The sequence below is a fragment of the Microtus ochrogaster genome, chromosome 5, assembly GCF_000317375.1.
Source record: "Microtus ochrogaster isolate Prairie Vole_2 chromosome 5, MicOch1.0, whole genome shotgun sequence".
In the NCBI taxonomy this organism is placed as follows: Eukaryota; Metazoa; Chordata; class Mammalia; order Rodentia; family Cricetidae; genus Microtus; species Microtus ochrogaster.
In genome coordinates, this window is record NC_022012.1 from 88,494,339 (window position 1) to 88,508,217 (window position 13,879).

Consider the following 13,879-nt stretch of genomic DNA (forward strand, 5'->3'; position numbering starts at 1 on the left):
CACCACTAAAGTCAGAGAAATTAATGGCCCAAATCTGAGGCTGTACTCCTCCTATGCTTCTCGTAAATCGCAAGAAGCTTTTGGCATCTGAGGCAGCTGCAAGGTGGGAAGAACTTTTGGCTCCAGGAAGTTGCTGGGCAACTCTTGCTTCCCCCACCGAGCCCTGGCTGGGCTACCTGCAGAGTTGCTTCTGCTCTGCTTATACTTTTCCAATTAGACCAGAGCTCCATGGATGGCAAGCATCACCTTGGAAACACATATAGAAGGAGATTGTGGCAATGCAGTTCCCAGCCTTGCTCAGAAAGGGTGGCAAGTGTCATATCACCAGATTGTCACTCACAGAAGGAGGGAAACTCAGCACACTACTTAGTCACCAAGAACCGATGCCAGCTCTGTGGTGTTGGAAGAAACAAAAGCGGTTCACATACATAACAAACTGAAACAATGAGAAGACAAAATCTTCTTGTTCTTAATTAATAATGATGACAGCCCAGGCAAGGAAAGAGAAGAATGAGAATGGGTTAAAAGTGGAGCTCATTTAGAAGCCGAGACTCTATTTGGGATGAATATATTCAAGGGCCATGAAGATGATTGGTGATCAGAGAGTCATTTGGTTGCATATGCAGAATGCAAGGATGAAATTAACTTCCACTTACATATAGAAAGCATGTAAAAGGGAGGGATATTTGGGGCATAGACAGGTGCCAGAAATTGTAAAATAAAATCTTTAAATGCGTTAGCTGCAGACTCATTTGCAACTGATGCATGGTTTTATAATAAATTACATTTTCTCTTAGATTTTCCCCTCAGAGTATATTTGTAAGAGAGAGAGAGAGAGAGAGAGAGAGAGAGAGAGAGAGAGAGAGAGAGAGTGTGTGTGTGCTTGTGCACATGTGGAGACCAAATAGAGATGTCTTACATATTTCTCAGTTATTTCCCACCTTGTTTTATTCTTGTTTGAATATTCTGGTTTTTATTTATATGTATTGTGTGGGGAGTATGTGTGTGAGAACAGACACTCTCAGGGCATCTGATCTCCCTGGAAATAGAGATATAGGCAATAGGGATCCACTTAGGTTGGATGCTGGGCTGACCTCAGGTCCTCTGGAAGAGGAGCAACCATTCTTAACTGCTGACCATCTCCAGCCCTACCAAGATCTCTAAATTAGCATGGTTGCCAGTATCACTGTTGTGGTTGTGTGTATTTAACATGGTTGCCAGTATCACTCTTGTGACTGTGTGTAGTTAGCTGTTGTAGGGAGAGTGGGTCCTTTTGTTTCATCACTCCCAGCTAGCTTACACCCAAAATAACCACATAGAAACTGTATTCATTTAAACACTGCCTGGCCCATTAGTTCTAACCTCTTATTGGATAACTCTTAAATATTTGTTTAACCCATCTCTATTAATATGTATCACCACTTGACCGTGTCTTACAGCATGAGTCTAACCAGAGTCTGTCTCAGGCAGGAGAAACATGGTGTCTGCCACACTGCCCTTCTTCCCAGCATTCAGTTTGGTCTATTCCACCTACCTAAGTTCTGCTCTATCAAAAGGCCAAGACAGTTTCTTTATTAACCAATGAAAGCAACATATAGACAGAAGAACCACTTACACCATTTAGTGTGGTTGCTAGCATCACTCTTGTGACTGTGTGCATTTAGTGTGGGTGCTAATGTCACTCATGTGACTGTGTGTATTTAGCATGTTGCTAGTAACACTCTTGTGACTGTGTAGTTAGCGTGGTTGCCAGCATTACTCTTACGGCTGTACATATTTAGCAAGGTTGCTAGTATCACTCTTGTGACTGTGTAGTTAGCATGGGTGCTAATGTCACTCTTGTGACTGTGTATTTAGTGTGGCTTCCAGCATCACTCTTGTGACTATGTGTAGTTAGCGTGGTTGCTGATGTCACTCTTGTGACTGTGTATTTACACTGTTGTTCACTTACTTCTTTGCCCACTTTATTTCACCAGAACAATCTACTCAGGTTTGCGTACATGGTCTTCTAAGAGCCAGGAACCTTCTTTCTCAGACAAACCAGGTTTACTCAGGGAAACAAAACAAAGACAAGCAACCACAACAAACAAACAAACAAAACACCAATCCAACTTGAAGGCATCTGCTTGGAAAGGCAAGAGCTCAGATCTTAGGGTTTCTGTTGCTTTCTACAAAATGGCCTTCCCCAGCCGGGTGATGGACTCTCAGGAAGACTGAAAAAAAATGTGCACCCTTAGACACTGGACAACAACACACACCGAGTCAAGTTCCTGCCACTCTTCAGCTATTTTGTGCCGAGTTGTGAGTTGGCTAACCTAGCCCATCTGAGCTGCCTCTGAGATGCAGGCTGCCCATATGGCCCCTTTATAAATTAGGAAGTTTGAGATGCAGGATTCATGGATCATGCTCAAAGTCAGAGAGCTTATGATGGAAGAGCTATGATTCCTGCCTTCTGGATTCATGCCGAATCATCTGACCCATGCGGAAGCATTAATTTCCGCCGCCAGCATTCTCAGATGTCATGGCTCTGTCACACTGCTTTTCCTCTAAAATTATTCTCAAGTTTATTTTTAAATTTTGTGCATTTCTCTCCTTCTACCATGTGGGTCCCTGGGATTGAACTCAGGTTGTCAGACTTGGCAGCAGGACCTACTGAGTCACCTCACCGGACTTACTACACACATGCATACAGACATGCAATAATATTATATATTCATAATTAACAATTACATATAATTTATTTTTACTTCATGTACATTCATGTTTTGCAAGCATGTTTCTCTGTGTGAAGGTGTTGAATCCCCTGAAACTGGAGTTACAGGCAGCTATAAGGTTCCATGTGGGTGCTGGGACTCAAACCCAGGAAAAACAGTTTGTGCTCTTAACCATTAACCCATCTCTCCAGCCCAACTCTTACTTCTTAAAAGAATAAAACAAAAGGAAAATGTCTGGGAGAGACATAGAAAGTGATCACACAGAACACAGAAATAGTTTTAATTTTTAACGCCTGATAGTTTGAGTTTAGTGTTGAAATTCATGGTTTGTCGTCAATTCTTTCTTTCTAGATACCCAGTTGTTCCCATACTCCTTGTAAAGACTCCTGGCCATCACGAAGACACTGTCCTTCGGTGTTTTATGACTTATGGGCAGGCATGATTATCAGCAGTGTGACGCATCTTTTTTAAAAGTTGATGTTTAGAGATGTGTTTGTTTATTGTTATGGTATGTCTGTTTTGCTTGCACACACATCTGTGCTTTTGTACGTGCAGAGCTCATGGAGGTCAAAGGATGGCATGGAGTCACCCTAGACTGGAGTTACAAAAGGTTGTGAGCTGCCATGTGGGTTCTAGAAATTGAGCCTGGGTCCTCTATAAGAGCATGTCTCCAGTTGCTTCTTTCCAGTTTCAGAGATGACACACTCATGATTCATGTTCAGTTATAACCCCTGCTCTCCCCTGCACAAGCTGAGAAGCCCTGTCTTCCCTACTTCCCCCAAACCTTGGCTTGCTGCTTCTCTTTTCCTCTTCAACCTTTCGCAAGTTCAAACCTTTCCTCTCAGCCTTGTCTCTCCCCCACCCCCCAACTTCTCTCTTACTCCTGCCTCAAAGTGGTGGAGTTCTCCATTCAACCTGAGCTTTCAGACCAAGCATTCTCAGATCCCCATCTCACCCTCTTTGTAGATGGGAGCTCACTCATGGACAGATCGGGAAATCACTATGTGGTCTATGCAACTGTCGCTCATGCTGAGACAGGGGAGGAGGTCCTATGGGGTCCATAGGTCTACCTATGGAGACCGTGTCAAAACTGCTTGCCCTCACTTGGGCACTCTTCATAGCTAAAGGATAGAGGGTGAACATCTATACTGACTGCAGAGCCCACACCCGTTCTGTCTTGTGGAAAGAAAGACACTTCCTCTCCAGCAAGGACATTCCCATTTTCAATGGACTCTTTATAGCTGAGCTCTTGGAAGTTCTCCAGCTCCCAGCAGAGGTAGCCATAATCCACTGCCAGGGGCGCCAGACCTCCAAGGACCCAGTGGCCTTGGGCAATTGCAGGGCCAACTCAGTGGCCCAGGGACTGGCCTCCAACCCCACTTCCACTGGATCTACAGGACTTTTTTTTCCTGAAGCGCTTCTAACAGCTTTATTACCAACCAGAGGAGAGAGAGAAACTCCTAAATAAAAGGGTCACACAGACAAACGCTCTACCTAAATAATTTCCTCATCCTCCCATGATTAGCTACTCTCCATCATTTCTGATATCCACCAACCCCTACATATAGGCACCAAGGCTTTGGTCCACTTCCTAGAACCCCTCTTTGATCCCACCACTCCAAGAGACCATATTCTACAGGCTCACTCTTCCTGCCAGACAAGCACCAAGGTCAACCTGCAGGGACTCTCCATATACTCCATCCCCTGCACCAACTCTGAGGACACCAAATGGATGAGGTCTGGCAGACTGACTTCATCCACATGTCCACTCACAAAAAGCTCTGATACCTCCTAACCCTTGTTGACACCTTTGCAGGGTGGGCTGAGACTTTCCCCACCTCCAGGGAAATGGGAGAGATGGTACTCAGGCACTCCTTGAGTACATCATTCCTGGGTTTGGCAAGCCACTGACCATCCAGACAGACAATGGTCCAGCCTTCACTTCCAAGGGGGTGGAGCTTGTCTCTGAAGCTTTGAGCATCTCCTGAAAACTTCTGTACAGTCCACAGGCATCGGAAAAGGTGGAGAGCCAGAGGCCGCATCAAACAACTCACTGAGCTTGTTCTCTCTGTCCCCCCCCCCTTCTCTCTTTCTCTCTCCTCTCTTTGCAAAGCCCTGGGCTGGCTCCCCTCATGGTGGTACCCTTGCCAATCCTTGTTAAGGGCTTCCTGTCAACTCCTACACCAGCCCAATCTTCCCCGATTAAGGGGATTCCCCTTTTCCAGGACTCCTGAACCTTCAGTTTTCCTTTTTTTACTTGGGATCACTCCACTTCTGCAACATCATTATCTGCCACCAACTGTCATCAGGGCACCCTGGGGAGGGTTCTTCTGGTGTAACAGGATCCTGTCTAAAAACCAATCTCTCATCTACAATCTCTCCCTATGTCTTCCGGTGGAGCTGGTCCTTCAGCTATCACTCTATGGGTAAGCCTACTTTGCCATGATTGATTTCCTCTTCCTCTTCTAAGCCTGACTTGGTCTGTAGCTAACTCACTTCCTCTCCCTTACGCTAGGGGCAGTCTTCTCTTTTCCTGGCTCTCCCTAATTCTGGGACTGGGCATTCACATTTGTCTGTTTTTTCTTCTAGCCCATTACCTTCTCAGCTTCTCGCAGGAACAGATTGGCAAGGTCTCTAGGATGACAATTAACCAAATGCTTCTCTACTCCTACCTCCCTTTGAACACCAATCTACAGGCTCCTTCTCCAGACAAAGTCCCATGCAAACAGGAAGTACCCAGATCTGAATTGGCACCCATATAATCAGCCAGGTCTGGATGTTTGATTGGAACTCTTGCTCACCCCTGCAGAAGCCGAGATTCAGCCCGCACTGAACAAAGAAATGGTACCAAAGCCCAGCTCCGCATTTCTGAAGGCCCAAATAGCCTGCCTTTCTGACATGGCCAGCCCACCCAAGCGTTGCCCGGGGTTTAGCTTTTGACCATACCTGGGCATAGTCTTAGCTCCTGGCTAACATGCCATCAACCCTCACCTAAGTCAATAAAACCTCCATCCCTTAACTACAGGCACGACTTCCCTGGCCTCATTCTTTGGGATCAGTGAACCCACCCAGAAGCTACATCAAATATACCAGCACTTAACTGCTTTTAATCTGGTCTGATCTGGACTTTTGTGTCAAAACCTCTCAATTCATACATAGAACCACACCTTGTTTCTTGCTGGCCGTATATTTGATGAATTACTGGGTTCATTTGTTGGGAGTCTTCTGATTTTCTATATAAATAATTGTTCTGTGAAAATAGGAACAGATTTTTTTTCTGTCTTTAATTCTTTATATTTCACATGACTTTGGGTTTCTGAATTTCAGGGGTTATAACTACAGGGCTTTTTAAAAATATATGGGAAGACAATGGTGTCTTTCTCTTGACAAAGGGAGAATGTGGCCTTTCACTATTGAGTATGAAACTGGCTGTGGGGTTTTACAGCTATTGTTACCAAATGAAGCAATTATCCTCGAGCCTACATTTGTTGAGAATCCTATCATGGAGGGAGCTTGCATTTTGCCAAATGCGTTTTCTGCATCAGTTGATAGGGTTATATGATTTTCTGCTCAGCTAATTGACATGATGGATCACACTGATTAGTTTCAAGGGTTGAGACCGTTGCACATCTGGAAGTTCGTCCTGGAAGTGGTAAGCAACAAACAGCTCCCATTCGGTAGAGTGTTCAGTTTTCTAGAATTTTGTTTTTAGCATTTTAAAATTAATTATAGGGAAAACATTGGTTTGTACTTTTCTCTTTTTATGCTGATGTCCAGTTTTGGCATTGTAACACAAATATCCTGATTTGGGTAGTGTTCCCACTAATTTTTTTGTAGAACAGTATATGAAACTACTGCTAATTATTTTTAAAATGTTCTCTCTGAAGCACTCTTCATTGAGATTCCCTAGGCATGGAGATTTTCGTTGTGGGACTTACATACTGAATTTTAAAAACTTTTAATTTTGGATTTAACTTAAATTTTGGTTTATATCTGGATTATGATCCACGAATTTTTAATACTTATTCTTCAGAGTGTGTGTGTTTGTGTGTAGGTGTACATCAAATCCTTTAGAGCTGAAGTTATAGGCTGCCGTCAGCTGCCTGATTTGAGGGTTGAGAACTGAATTCAAAGCCTCTGGGAGAGTAGCAAGCATTTGGAACCACTGAGTCATCCCCCCCCCCGTGTTTAAGTCACATTTCTGCTGGGGGGGCAAATGGACTGACTGCTCCTGCCCCACCCCTTTCTTTTCTACCTTCTTTCTATTTTTTCAAGTGTCTACAGCAGCCTGTCTGCTAATGGCCAGCACATTCACTATGGTTAGAAAGCTGCGTGTGGGCTCTCAGCATCTACTATGCTTACATGCGAAGCTGACAGCAAGAGCTGAACATTAATCCCTCATCTCCTGGAAGCCTTGACCTAACTGGCAGCTACAGAGATTCAGAGTCAGATGGCTCCTTCTCCCTAAAGATATCCTCCAAGCCACCAGCTGATGCTTATATCAAGAAAGGATACAACCCTGATACATACTGTTTGTTACAAAGTGACAGAGTTTATGAACAAGTCAGGGCATATTAATTACATTTCTTGTCACTGTGTCCAAAATCAGTGACAGAAACAACTTAACGAAAGCTGTGCTTTGGCTCACAGATTCAGAAGGTCCCAGTCCTTAGTGACACAAAGGAATGCCAGGGTCAAGACAACTGGGAGACAAGAGAGCAGAATGATGCATAAACAATGTCATCTGGGCCTGCAATGCAATCCTGGGACCCCAGGGCTGGAGTGGGGAGTGGGCAGAGACAGATCCCAAGGACTTGATGGCCTGAGATTTGGAGCTAGGGACCCTGTCTCCAAAACTAACAGAGGAGTACTGGGGAAGATAAGCACTGCCACCCTTTGCCCTCCACATGTACTGGAACCTGCATGCATGCATGTGTGCACACACACCACATATGAAGAAACTCCTGTTATCCTTGGTAGGAATGCACTTTCTAGACCCTTACTGTGGCTTCTTTCTCCCTTGTCTCTTTACCTCTCAGTTCCACACATTTTTTTGCATCCCTCCAGTCATCTGACTAAAATTAAGGATTAGTCTCAGAGTATGTGTTGGGATAAGTCAATATCAGACATTTAAAATCACATATGAATGCTTTCTGTATATGGAACCATGTTTCAATCCAGGCAGTGTGCACTGAGAACCATAACATTGTAAACAGAATAACGGAATCTGCATTTCGTTCTTCCATTTAAATCCTAGGTGCTTTCGTGTGTATATGCATAAATGATCTTTTGATGGGATGCATTCAAAGTAAATTTAGTGGAAATAAGTGTGGTATTTTTAAGACACATTTAAATATAACTGCCTTACAGGGCTCCCACCATGCTCTTGGCTGCCTGTGGGAATTTTCCCAGGTTTAGAGTGGAAACTTACTGGACATAAACCAAGATTTCTCCCCAGCCTTTTCCATCATGAAATAACATAAGAAAACCCAAATGAAAAAAAACATACCTGGGCTAGCCACGAGGGACGGGAAAGCAGGACTTCCAGGTTTAAAGTAGGGCATCTGGTTCTTATACCTTTTGCAGTTAGATTGTATCAACTTACACCAAAACTTTCCTACGCAAATCAAACATTTTTCCAGAAAAAAAATATATTCAGTGAATCAAAATGAAAAGTAACTGGCCAGGGTGGGGGAGCTAGTTCAGCACTTGAAAACATTTTTAGAGGATCTGGGTTCTGCTCCCAGAACCCTTATCAGACAGATCAAAGCTGGGCCTTCAGCTTCAGGGTATCTGGTGCTCTTTTCTAGCATCTGGGGGCACTAAACATATACAACACAACACTGATTTAGACAGACATTTTTTAAGAAAATAATTTTTGGAAATAATAGGCTGGTTTCTGAGCATTTCGTTGATGAGGGATTGTTGACAGAGGTTTCTGTCTAGCCCAGTCCTGCAGCTGTTCAGCCCCAAGGAAACACACACAGAGGCCTACATTAATTATACATTAGTTGTCCTAGTAGCTCAGGCTTCTTATTAACCAACACTTACATTTTGCATTAACCCAAATTTTTATCTGTGTTAGCCATGTGGCTTGGTACCTTTATCAGTGAGACATTCTCATCTTGCTTCCTCTGCATCTGTGTGATAACTGCAGACTGAGCCTTTCTTCTCAGAATTCTATTCTGGTCACCCCACCAACACTTTCTGCCTGGCTACTGGCCAATCAGCATTTTATTAAACTAATATAAGTGACTGGCTTTACAGGGTACAATATCATTGTTTCACAGTACTTCCCCCTTTTGTCCTGAAATAGTGTGGGATTGTGTACTTGTATCAGGAGGGTATAAGCTGCAATATTTAGGTTTAATGAGATGAATTAAATTGGGGACAGGTTAACCAGTGACACAGGCTAACATTATAAGAGCTGTGCAATTGCAGGATCAGAATCGATGCTGGGAGGGTAAGAGGTGGGCATGATTAAAGGTAAGTGAAGACATTGGCATCCTGTGGCCCGGGAAGAATAGAGAGAAACAAGGAATGATGCAGCCTGGCTTGAGTAGAAGCTCACCTGGTTTTGCCCAGAATGTCTGCACCTTTAGTGCCCAGTGCTGATGATGGAAGTGGCAGATACAGCTAATCTCCAGAAACTGGAGTGACAGATGTCAGGATCTACCATGGAGATGCTTGGAACCAAATGTGTATCCCTAGAAGACCAGCCAATGCTCTTAATCACTGAGCCACCTCAAGCCTCGTGGCTGGAGAGATTGTATACTCCATTTTAAAGAGAGGGTCCTGAACGTATGAGTGTTAATAGCTAGAGCGCATGCTCTGTGGGCGGCTTGCTGATTCTGAGCTTGTGTTCTAGCCCAGTTGGCGTCTGGAGGGGTGTGGGGTTGATTCCAGCCCATACTAACTAGACTCAGAATTCAGAGACGAGCCTGAGCCTAGACATCCAGAAAATGACAAAGAGAGTGACGGGTGGTAATGGGAGAGGCACGGACATCACAAGTCTCAACACTGTGACGAAGGACCTGGGCACAGGGCAAGACTGAGCTCCGGAATGACTGACTGCTGCCTTTGTGCCCCTCGGCCCCTCATAAAGTTGCTGTCTAGAGATGAAAGGCTGTCTGCCCCTGCTTTCTCAGATCGCTAGCTCTCTGAATCAAAAGTGGCTTAGAGATGCAGTTCCTGTTGCTGCTCACTGGCATTTGTTGTGACAGGAAGCAGACTCGGGGTGTCACGCTCAGATCTACAGCTGTCTAACCCTCAAATATCAGCCACAGCAAACAGTGCAGACTGAAGCTGGGTCCTGGAGCCTGCTAAACAAACACTCCAATACTGAGCTACATCCGCGGCCTCTTTTTTCTTTTTCTTTTTTCTTTCTTTTTTTTATTTGGAGGCTGTCCATAGTAACTTCCAATGCAAGGCTCCACTATTTCAGCTTCCAGTAGCTAGGGCCACAGCCTTGTGCTACCATGTCTACTGTCAACTCAGCTCTACACACCCTGCTTCAAGTTCAATTTTTTTTTGACTCCTCATTTCTTTAATGGCAGAAAATACCAGAAAAGGATTTTTTTTTTTTGCGCACATAATGGAATGTAGCTCTACCCATGCAATCTAAAAAATATGGTTGCCTAAAGAAGACCTGCATGATGGCAATGCCAGGGACATGCCAACGTGGATGGGAGTACACAGGGCCAGTGTACTCCTAGATGAAGAGATACAGGCAAATCCCAGCTGTTGGGAAAGGGAGAGTCAGTCCCCTCCAGGGACAACTCCTGATATGTTACCCAATCTCAAGCAGTCCCCTCTAAAATACAGCATGAGAAACACTAAATAGACTCAACAGATATTGCATTTACACATCCACATGTACACATGTTTGTATAAATACATATATAATAATGATAAGAGATCATAAATTTGGGAGGTCCTGGGGGGATACTGGAGGAGTTAGGGGTGGAGAGAGGGAGATGATATGAACACAGTCCTCAAGGGTAACATCTTTAAAAAGATTAAAAAATAAGTAAAAAAAAAAGCATTTCATTGTGTACTAGAAAGAATAAATTCTAACCTGGAATGTGGGATGAGAGAGACCAGTCAGTGGACAAAGTACTTGGTGTTCAATATGAGGGTCAGAGTTTGGGTCCCCAGTTCTGGGTGGCCTGTAGTTCCAGAAGGCAGAGCCAAGGGCTCCCTGGCCAAGCTGGCTGGCTAGACTAGCAGTATTGGGAATACTGGGCTCCACTGAGAGAACCTTTCTTGATGAATACCTCAGAGAGTGATTGAGGAAGACTTTCAGATGCACCTACGTGTACACACATGCCATGAGTATGAAAATATGCACAAACACAGACAAGCACATCACACACATATGCAAAAGACAATGACAACTGGAATGTGATATTTATTAATAACATTTCATTGATTTTTCTTTTATCTGCATGTGCCTTGTGTGTGCATGTGTCTGTGTGTACATATGTTTGTGCATGTGTGTGTGTGTGTGATCACATGAGTGTGGGAGTGTGTGTGTGTGTGATCACATGAGTGTGGGAGCTCACAGAGGCCAGAGGACAGCGTCAGGTCTCCTGAAGCTAGAGTTATAGGTGGTTGTAAACCATGCAGTATGGGTACCTGGAGATGAAATTCAGTTCCTCTGGAAGAGCAGCAACCGCTCTGAACTACTCAGCAGTCTCTCCAGTCCAGTCACATTTTTTAAAAAATACCACAAACTAACCTTAAAAAGAGTGACATGAGAAGAGCACATTAACTTATGCTTCACTGGTGTGTGACAAGTCGCTGTGGCCACCAAGGCCTCGTTCCTCGACATGAAGGCAGAGTTCCTTGAGATTCAGGCTCTTCCACAGATATGTAATTGCTATTTGCGGAGGATTTGGAGTTCACAAAGGCACTGCGCACATTTTAACCAGCTCATGCTCTCTGCTGCTCTCAAGTGGGTCTTAATAGATTCCCTTTGCTTTTATTTCTCAGGTTTAAGGAAGGCAACTTATCAAAGGGCTTCATCTTACAAATGTCCCTAGGAGTTAGTAAGTACCGTGCTCAGGAAGACATAATCTGGGGCAGTTGTCTGCTTGAAATGCAAGAGAGCAGAGAGAGGAGCTTGGGAGGTGGAAGGTGCTAGAAGCTGAGTTTGTGAGGTGCATAATTTGCCTAGGACCATCCCTCAGTGAGATCTAGGGCCTCTAGGCATGACCACACTTAAACCCCAACACTTTCATTGTGAACCGCTGAAGAATTCCCCAATCACTCCCCAGAAGCTTGCTTCTACCTTCTATAAAGTTCTGAGGAAGGGAAAATATTTTTCCTCTCTTCTTCAAATGTCTATGGTATTTAAGTCAGGCTGATCGGGTCTTGGGTTTAATTCAATTACTGTAGAAGGCTTGCTTTCTCCATCTAGTGGCCAAGAAGGAATCCAATGAGAAGATGAGGGAAATTCAGGGTAACAGACCCCAAGACTCACAGCAACAGGAAGTTTGTAGGATTAGCAGACTGTTCCTGCTGACTCCAGGCCAAGGGCTTTACACCTGCCATCGGTCCCCACCCCTCAGGCAGTGGGAATATTTCCCGACCTAAGGAAGCAGAAGAATTCAAGTGACTTGCAGCCTACACTCTCCTTTGTAACAAACTGGCTTCCAGAACTCACGAAGACGAGCATTCTGTGATCAACTTGAAGTAAAATCATGGCAAATCTCAGTCTCCAAGCTTAAAGACAAAACCTAAATGAGGAAGAGGATATAGGATTGAGTGGTGGGAAAGTCTAACCTGTATTAGTGAGTGTGTGTGCGTGCGTGCGTGAGAGAGAAAGAGAGAGAGAGAGAGAGAGAGAGAGAGAGAGAGAGAGAGAGAGAGAGAGAGAGAGGATCTGCCAGGGTACACACATGAGGAGATAACCATTTGTAGGAAAGGATAAGTGTGACAGTGTGTAGGAGTGTGAACAAGTGGAACAATGATGTAACAATGAGCTTGAATGTGCGGTTGGATGTGTTCAGATGTTTTAGCATGAGCTTCTTGACATATGAGTGCAAAAGTGTTGAGTTCGTGAGTGTGCATATGAGTGTGTGAGCCTCTGAGTGAGCATGCATGTGCTTGTATGAGCTTGCATCTCTGTCTGTCTGGGTGTCTGTATGATGTGCAGAAGAATGACTGGGTGAGAGGGCGTGAGTGAACATCCCCATGAATGTAGGGATGAGTGTGTGCGATTTGTGAGTGTTTTAGTATGGGAGTCTTAGGGGTGATTGTGTACGTGAGTGCCAAGTGTGCGTGAATTTGTGAGTCTGGGTGTGAAAAAGTATGAGAGTGCGTGTGTGTGGCTTTGAGTGTGTTGATTTGCATGCGAATGTGTGGGGCTTGCGTTGGTGTGGGAGTGTGAGCATGTGAGATTTTGAGTGGAAGGAACTTTGAGTCTGTGTATATATACTCTGATTACGTGAATGTGTGTGTATGAGTGCGTATTAGTGTGTGTGTGTGTGTGTGTGTTGTGTGTGTGTATGCCGGTGTGAATATATGTTGTGCTGAGTGTGCTGGTGTGTACAAATGAGTGTGAGTGGATGTGAGTGTGAACGAAGATACAGGAGTGTCCTCATGACTGTATTAATGTGTATGAGTGTCTGTTAGTGAGCATGGATATGGGTTGGGGGTGTGCACATGAATAGGTGCTTCGGTCTACGTGTGAGTATGTGATTTTGAATTTTTAGCGTGAATTAGAGAGTGTGTAAGTGTGAGTGAATGCATGGCAATGTGAGTATGCTACATATGAATGGATGCATGTATGTGCATGTATGAACGTGTGAGTGCATGTTTGTCTGATCGGGACAGCAGATTGAAAAGTTTACTCAAAAGGAAGTTTTACCAGGTTCATTATCAGGCAGTTATGCAATTGTTTCTTTTCTTCCAGTTGTCTTCAGAAGGGGGCACCTAGATGGCATTTGACAGCAGGTCACTACCCTGTGCAAAGTGAATGGACTCCACCAGGACCTCACCAGGAAGGAGGCTGGGTGTGCAGGAAGGAGTCAGAAAAAGCCTCTGCTAATGAGAGAGAAAAATGGAGAGGAGGAGGGAGAAGAGGCAGAGACTGGACAGAGAGAAGAGACAAGAAGGGGAGAGCAGGGTGGGAGACTAGAGAGAGGATAGAGAGGAGAGGA